At 34.1% G+C, this 7,522-nt stretch overlaps 1 pseudogene; it reads left to right on the top strand.

Annotated features, from left to right (window-relative positions):
- Positions 1-5,310: 5,310 nt before the first annotated feature.
- On the top strand, positions 5,311-7,320 carry LOC125120724 (olfactory receptor 5D18-like; annotated as a pseudogene).
- The last annotated feature ends 202 nt before the right edge of the window (positions 7,321-7,522 follow it).

Here is a 7,522-nt window from a genome sequence, read left to right as displayed (position 1 = left end):
AGCTGTAGTTGCTGGCTTACACCACAGCCATAGCAATGCAGAATTCAAGCCATTGTCTATGACCTACCACTACTCATGGCAATGCAAGATCCTTAACCCACTGAGAGAGGCCAGGGATCAATCCTGCATCCTCACAGATCCTAGTTGTGTTTGTTAATCACTGAGTCACGTAGGGAATTCCAAACTATCATTTTAAATTAGTAACTTTACTGGTGTAGCTCTGTTGATAATGCTAGGTCATCGAGCTTCACAGTTGAGCTAACAAGATCAGCTAACCTTCAGTCTATAGATCTATGTGTATGTCATCTTCCTTGGACCATTTGAGTAATGGTCTTTTTGAAAGCAGAGTCACAGTAAAGCATTCCCAACAACAAAATCATATTGCAAGTCTGTTTGGGTCTTATCTATTAATATCTATTAATATTTTATGAGTTAAAACACACACACACACAACTGCTGCAGAAGAGGAATTTCCCTCTAAATGTTTTGCTTTGGTTTCTTTGTGGGCCATGACAATAAAATCTCTCAGGATTCTCCTGTATCTGTGTTCCCAAGGTTAGGCAGTAGATTTAAAATAAATGACACAGGGAGTTCCTGTTGTGGCTCAGTGGTTAACAAATCTGACTAGGAGCCATGAGGTTGTGGGTTCAATCCCTGGCCTTGCTCTGTGGGTTGGAGATCCGGTGTTGCCGTGAGATGTGATGTGGGTCACAGATGTGGCTCAGATTTGGAGTTGATGTGGCTCTGGCGTAGGCCAGTGGCTATAGCTCTGATTAGACCCCTAGCCTGGGAACCTCCATATGCCATGAGAGCAGCTCTAGAGAAGGCAAAAAGATAAAAAATAAATAAAATAAAATAAAATAAAATACACACTAACAGAGTATAATTTCTAGATTTGTCTATTCTTCAAGGATATCTCCATGCTCGCTCCACAATTTCTTGACAGTTGCAAAAAAATAGTATTTCTTAGTCATTTATTAATTATATTTTACAAGAATCATCAACTCTGATTTAAGGACTGTAAAAATTTAAACAAGAATTTTAATTTTGAGAGAGAATGTGTATGAGCTTATTAGTACTATCAAGGAAGCCATCAATAAAAATAAATCAGGAAAATCTGGCTTTTGTTGGGTTGATTCAACCTAGGATCATCTTATTACAATCTGAGGGATATTGGAATCAAGCAGTTTTTGGCAGCAGAAACCTATGTAAGCTGAATAACCACAATATTTACCTTGTGGTTTATATTCAACAGGCTAAATTCTACTTTCATTATTCTCAGGGCCATTGTCCTAAAACTGAAAATATGTCCCTAATTGTTATGTTAGGTATTTTGGAGGGTAACAGAAGAAATGTTACATGTAAGTCTTATCCTAAAGAAGTAATATTATTCAAGAAAAAATCTAATATGCATACATGCATGCATATACACAGACATAAACACATAATAAATAATCATATGCAAGGCATTGAATAAACATTATGATGATATAAATGGAAAGAAAATAAAGCAAGAGAAAATGCACTTAAATTAACCAGCAAAGTTTTCTTGGAAGAGTTATGTAGTAATTTGTGAAATGATGACACAATGTGGGGAAAAAAATGACATTTCAGAGGGAAAAAAGGTTGAAGATTGATTAAATGTAAATAATGTGTTTTTACAGTAAAGATTTAAAATACATCTATGCATTAAGTAGTGTAGTTTTTAGTTCCTATAGAAATCTAAGTAGAAAAGTTCAGTTTGATTCACTTATTATAAAATGCCTTCAAAACCACTTACACTACTAGTACATTCCATGCTAAGTAGGAGTCAACAAAGTTAATCTTATAGATTGGCCTATAGTTTAATAAGAGAGATGGAAATCTTAAGTTCAGATGATTAAATAGTTGATAACAGTGGAAATGAAGGTGGTATATTTTGAATATTTCTCCTTCTTTATTTTTCTCTGATTGCCTTTCCTATGGTCAAAGATATGAGATGATCAAAATAGAGTCAGAAAGAACAAGATGGCGTTTGAGAAAAAAGGGAAAATGGCTACATATTGATAGATTAGAAACATACAATTGTGACTCCCAGAATAAGAAGAAAATCTAACATGAAAATGATTCCAGGATATGAAACCATTTTTAAAATAAATTTGCCTGGCAAAGGGGCTTTGAAAACTTGGAACTTTTTAGCCTTACAAATTATCACATGGTGGGTATGAGAGAACTTAGTTATCAGTAAAATTTTTGATGAGACCACTTTTAAGATCCTCTTGAGCAGATGTTCTATGCATCTGTAATAATGGGACATAACATAGAACGGTAAAAATTCAATATATCAATACAAAATTGTGAAGGTATGATAATGCATTTTACCCCAAAGAAATTTTCTCTTTTTTTATGTATTAAAAGTATTTAACCTCTCAAAGCCCCTTCTGCCATTATCATAAGGCTACTATAACCCGCTCAATTTTTTTTTCATGATTTCCCTCTATGTCTCCTTTGTCCTCAGACAATTATATTGGGGATATATATAAAATATAATGGGGATACTCAGTGCTCGAAGTATTGTATCATTTAGCTATCATTTATATACAATAATACTATTGATAAGTACTGTTTTTTTTCTTGCTTTCCAGATGAGGAAGCTACAATTCTATAGTTCTATAAAATGCAACTTTTTGTTTTTTTAAAAAACTCCATTTAATTCCAAGCAAAAGGAAAACCTTAGAGTTTACATTATGAAAAGCATTATCTGACTTTAAGTAAGAAGATGGTGAAAATATTAACTAGTCTCTAATTGCATCACTCATTTTTTGAGTATCAGTGTGACACATGATAGTCCAACAAAAGGTGTTGAAAATAATATGGAATACTAAGAAAAAGTTAATTCATTTCTAAGGTGACATAGCAATTATTGAATATTACAAAAACTAAGATTAGTAAAATGTAGTCTTTGGTCATCAATTATCACCCCAAATTTTCCCACCTACCAGTTTTCTCCATATCAGTAAATGACATCCACATTTACTGTTTAAGCAAAACAAAGGAGAGAACATTATTATAATATTTATTTTTTCTGATAATACATATTGTTGCACACAATTATAATGTGAGCAATTATGATTCATTTGAATATTTCATAGTAATAAATAGTTTAGATTTTTTTCTTTAATCTACTATGATGGACATTGGAAAGCTTCAATTTAAGGACAGGCACACAGGTACACATGTGAACTATACATGTGTACTCAGGAAGATGGAGTTTGCACCTAGAACTATGATGCATTTATTTAGTTCTAAATTTTTCAAAATGATTTTATCAATTTAGACTTGTTAAAAGCAATGTTTGAAAGTTCTAAAATTATGAGCCATTTCTTGACCCATTTTCAGTATTATCAGAATTTATGATTTCCCCCACTTACTTGATATAGAATATTAAATTTACACTTTTAATTTGAATAATTTATAATTGAGGTTGACACCTTGATTTAATACTTGTGATAACTTGAATAGATGGACCACTTGTGCTGTGCCTGACTTCTGATATAGAGATTTGTCAACTAATAAATGAGTATTTTTTAAGCCATTGTATTTGCAACAGTTTGTCATGATGAAACAGAACATTAGCACAATATATGATTCAGCAAACCTATCAACTGCCTCATTAAAAAACATATTTTCAATATGAGTTTTCATAAAAGAGGAAAATATTGAGGTACAATGTTAAACACAAAGGCCATAATATCAGATCTACATTCAATGTGACACTGAAAGTGTTATTTACAAGAAGATAGATGTCTAAACAAGAAAACTGACTGAAATTGAACATAACACACTAACTATACTATGGCTGGCTTATTGGACTGTGATTGTGATTTTTCTCTTTGTGAATTTTGGTAGATATATTTTCCCTGCTGAATACACAATATGCCAGACAATAAGTTGATGGCAACCATTATTTTTCAAAGACCAGAAGATTATTCAACATTCCTATATGATTTAATAATTTAAATACATTACATTCTAAATTAGGAATACAGTATTTTCTTTAAATTGTCTAATTTGTAGCTCATGACAAACACCTCAATCAAAATTCTCTAGGGTGTGATTCCTCAAAGCCACTCAGGTAGATGCAAATATACAGCATAATCCCTAAATTTAGCTTGCAAGTCTGGCTCATCCTTCAGAGGTTCTCTATGTTGTCCTTGATTTAGTGTTTTACTGAGAAAAATGTAACTTTCTTGAAGCCTATACTGGAATATACTTTGGAAGGAGTTCTGACAGCCTAATATAAGTTGCAATAATTTTTTATAAAAGTTAAGTTTTGTGAAATAATTTTCAAGAATCTTATTTAAATCAAAGAAGATTTCAGTCAATACATCTAAAAAGAATATCTGTATTCTGGTAAGTTGTTAAACTAAGTGTCATACTTTAATTCTGATGTGGAAAACTCTGAAATCATCAATATTTTTGGCAAACACCTTTGCAAATCCAGTAGTGGTGCAATGGTACACATTTAATTAAGTTAAGAATAAGAATATGAGTTACTAACCTCTATTTCTTACATCTTTTAAGATTCTTGGAATGTGTTTGTCTTTGAACCTTCCTTCTGCAGCTTACTTGATGGATATTCAAGTAATATTACCTGTTCTCAAATTAAAAAAAACATTTTAGAAAAATATTAAAAAGAAATCCATAAAACCATAGAGAAATATGCCAGACTTTGCATTAAAATTTTGAGTTTTAAACCACCTAGGTGGAAGCAAGATGGAGCAGTAAAGTAACTTTGAGTTATGGATTAATCACCAAAGTTGTTTGGAAGCATTTTGCCAGGAATTTGATATTAAAATGTAATAATGCTTAAAATCTGATGGGGTTAGAAGACAATGTGGTCAATGTGATGAAGATACGAAGTTTTTAAAAAAATATGTTTTATGTGGAAACAGTCAAAATCACCTGTGTAAGTGAAACAAAAGGAGTATCACTTAAAGAGTCTGAGTGATATAGTGACATTAGATATTATGGAAATCCAGACAGAAGGGTTAACATTTGAAGTACTTCATAAGGAGGTAATTTTGAAATCATGTAAGGACTTAAGCACAAATCGAAAATAAAATTTAAAGAAAGATAGTCCTGAAGGGTGGATGTAGGCAGGCTAAATAAAGATGATTCTTACCTAGGTGAATAGATGGTGGTAGCTAGGGATAAAGATGGGAGCACATTTTGAAGAATACTTTCATTTAGTCCTAATTGCCTTTCTCTAAACCTTAACCTGAGAAGAACAGTGAAGCATAGAAATCCAGATAAGGACAGGGAAGAATAATGGAGAAAAGTAAGTTATCCTTGGCTGAATTGAGATGATAATTGAAATGTGTATCTAAGAAGAAAGCATTAGAAAAGAATCACGAAAGACAGCTATTTCCTTTATGTCCCTGCCTTATTTTTTCCCGTGTCCTATTCTCTATGTGCATAACTTCATATTTCCAAAGTTATAACTGGTGCTGCATTCTAGAGCATTTTGCAGACATATATTTGAAATTCAAAGTGTGCTTATTTAAAAACAGAATTAGAAATATAAGAAGAGAAGAAATTCCATTTGAGGTGATATTTACTGCATGTCCAATTTAATCTTAGATGTTTAAAATATAGCTAAGTTATGCCTTATATAAACTTGTACACAAAAATAAATGCTAATACTGTTATAATATTTCTATAGATAAGGGAATGAGTGGCAGAACAATTAAACAACTTGTCAGAGACACATATTGATAGGTGGCTGAGACCAAATTTTAATCTAGGTTAACCATATTACAAAGCCTAAGATCTTTACAAGATGTCGTTCATTTTCTCTAGAAAATGCAACAAATGACCTATTAACAATGTTAAGCCAGTTGATGAAATCATTATAAGGATATAAAACGGGATTGTCTAATGGTCAGAGAGGAAAAATGACAAGGAAAACAGAAAAGTGAGGGAAAATGAGAGTAAAAGAGAAGACATCTTGGCCAATTAAAATGGCCAAAGTAAATGTAAGAATTTGTAGTCATAGTCAATGGTTTTAATTAAATGGATCTGTTTAAAGAAACATTCATTTGGAGGGAAGTGGAAATAGCTAAGAGGAGCAAATTCATACTGTTCAATTCCCTGAGCCACTCGTGATGCATAGATCATTCTAGTCCATCCTCTCCCTGACCTTCCATCGGGACCCAAACTTACTCTCCCATGAAAACCTGAAGACACACAGTGCAGCCTCTGGGTTCTAACTATGCCCTGTTTGCCTTCCTTGGAAACCGCAGACTCCATCCACCTGTTCCATGCCCCAGCCCAGCCTGGAAAAAAAATAGCCCCCTACCTCTGTCGTATTTGGTTGCTCAGGACAGATTCTCTGATTTTCTCCAGCAGGAACCATAGTGATGGAAAAGGCAAATCAGAGTTTTGAAATCACCTTCATCCTCCTGGGCTTCTCCGAATACCCACACCTCTGGGCACCCCTCTTCTTGGTCTTCTTGGCCATCTACACAGTCTCTGTAGTGGGGAACGTGGGTATGATTGCAGTCATCAGAATCAATCCCAAGCTCCACACCCCCATGTACTTTTTTCTCAGCCATCTCTCCTTTCTTGATTTCTGTTACTCTTCTGTAACTACACCCAAACTCTTAGAGATCTTGGTTGTGAACATAAAGACTGTCTCTTACATGGGTTGCATGATGCAGTTTTTCTTTGGCTGCACATTTGTGACCGGTTTGTGGCTGTTTGTAACCCCCTGCTCTACACAGTTTCTATGTCTCCTAAGCTCTGTATCCTCCTGGTGGCCTCAACTTACTCATGGGGTGGGTTATGTTCCTTGACCCTCACACGTTCTCTTTTGGAACTATCCTTCTGCGGGTCAAACATCATAAATCACTTCGGCTGTGAGTATTCTGCCATCATCTCTGCCTCCTGCTCTGACACTTATTTCATTCTGATGCTGATTTTTATCATGTCCATATTCAATGAGGCATGTTAGCCTCCTGATTATCCTCTCCTCCTATCTTTTCATCGTTGTCACAATTATCAAGATGCCATTTGCTGGTGGGCTCCGAAAAGCTTTCTCCACCTGTGCCTCCCATCTGACCACCATCACCATCTTCCATGGGACCATCTTTCTTCTCTACTCTGTGCCCAGCTCCAAAAAAATCACTTCTCTTCATCAAAATAGCCACCGTGTTTTACACAGTGGTGATCCCCATGTTAAACCCCCTTACCTATAGCCTTAGAAATAACGATGTGAAAGAGACGATCAGAGAGTCAATCAATGCCAAACAACTGTTTTCTCAATGTAATTTTGACTAGAGGGAGAGAGAGGAGTTATTTTCTTAAATGTGCCATATACATTTAAGTTGTTATTACATTTTTCTTCAAGTAACGGGATGCCATTTACTGAGGAAATTAGATAATATATGTGTGTATATGTACATATATGATTATTAAATCTAATTCTGCTTTAAAAAGTCATCTTCAGTTCAAAAGGGAAAGAAGAAGGAAAATTCTGTTT

This window comes from Phacochoerus africanus, chromosome 2, assembly GCF_016906955.1.
Source record: "Phacochoerus africanus isolate WHEZ1 chromosome 2, ROS_Pafr_v1, whole genome shotgun sequence".
Classification (NCBI taxonomy): domain Eukaryota; kingdom Metazoa; phylum Chordata; class Mammalia; order Artiodactyla; family Suidae; genus Phacochoerus; species Phacochoerus africanus.
Note: the sequence above shows the minus strand (reverse complement) of the source record. Positions and strands in the feature narration are given on the sequence as shown.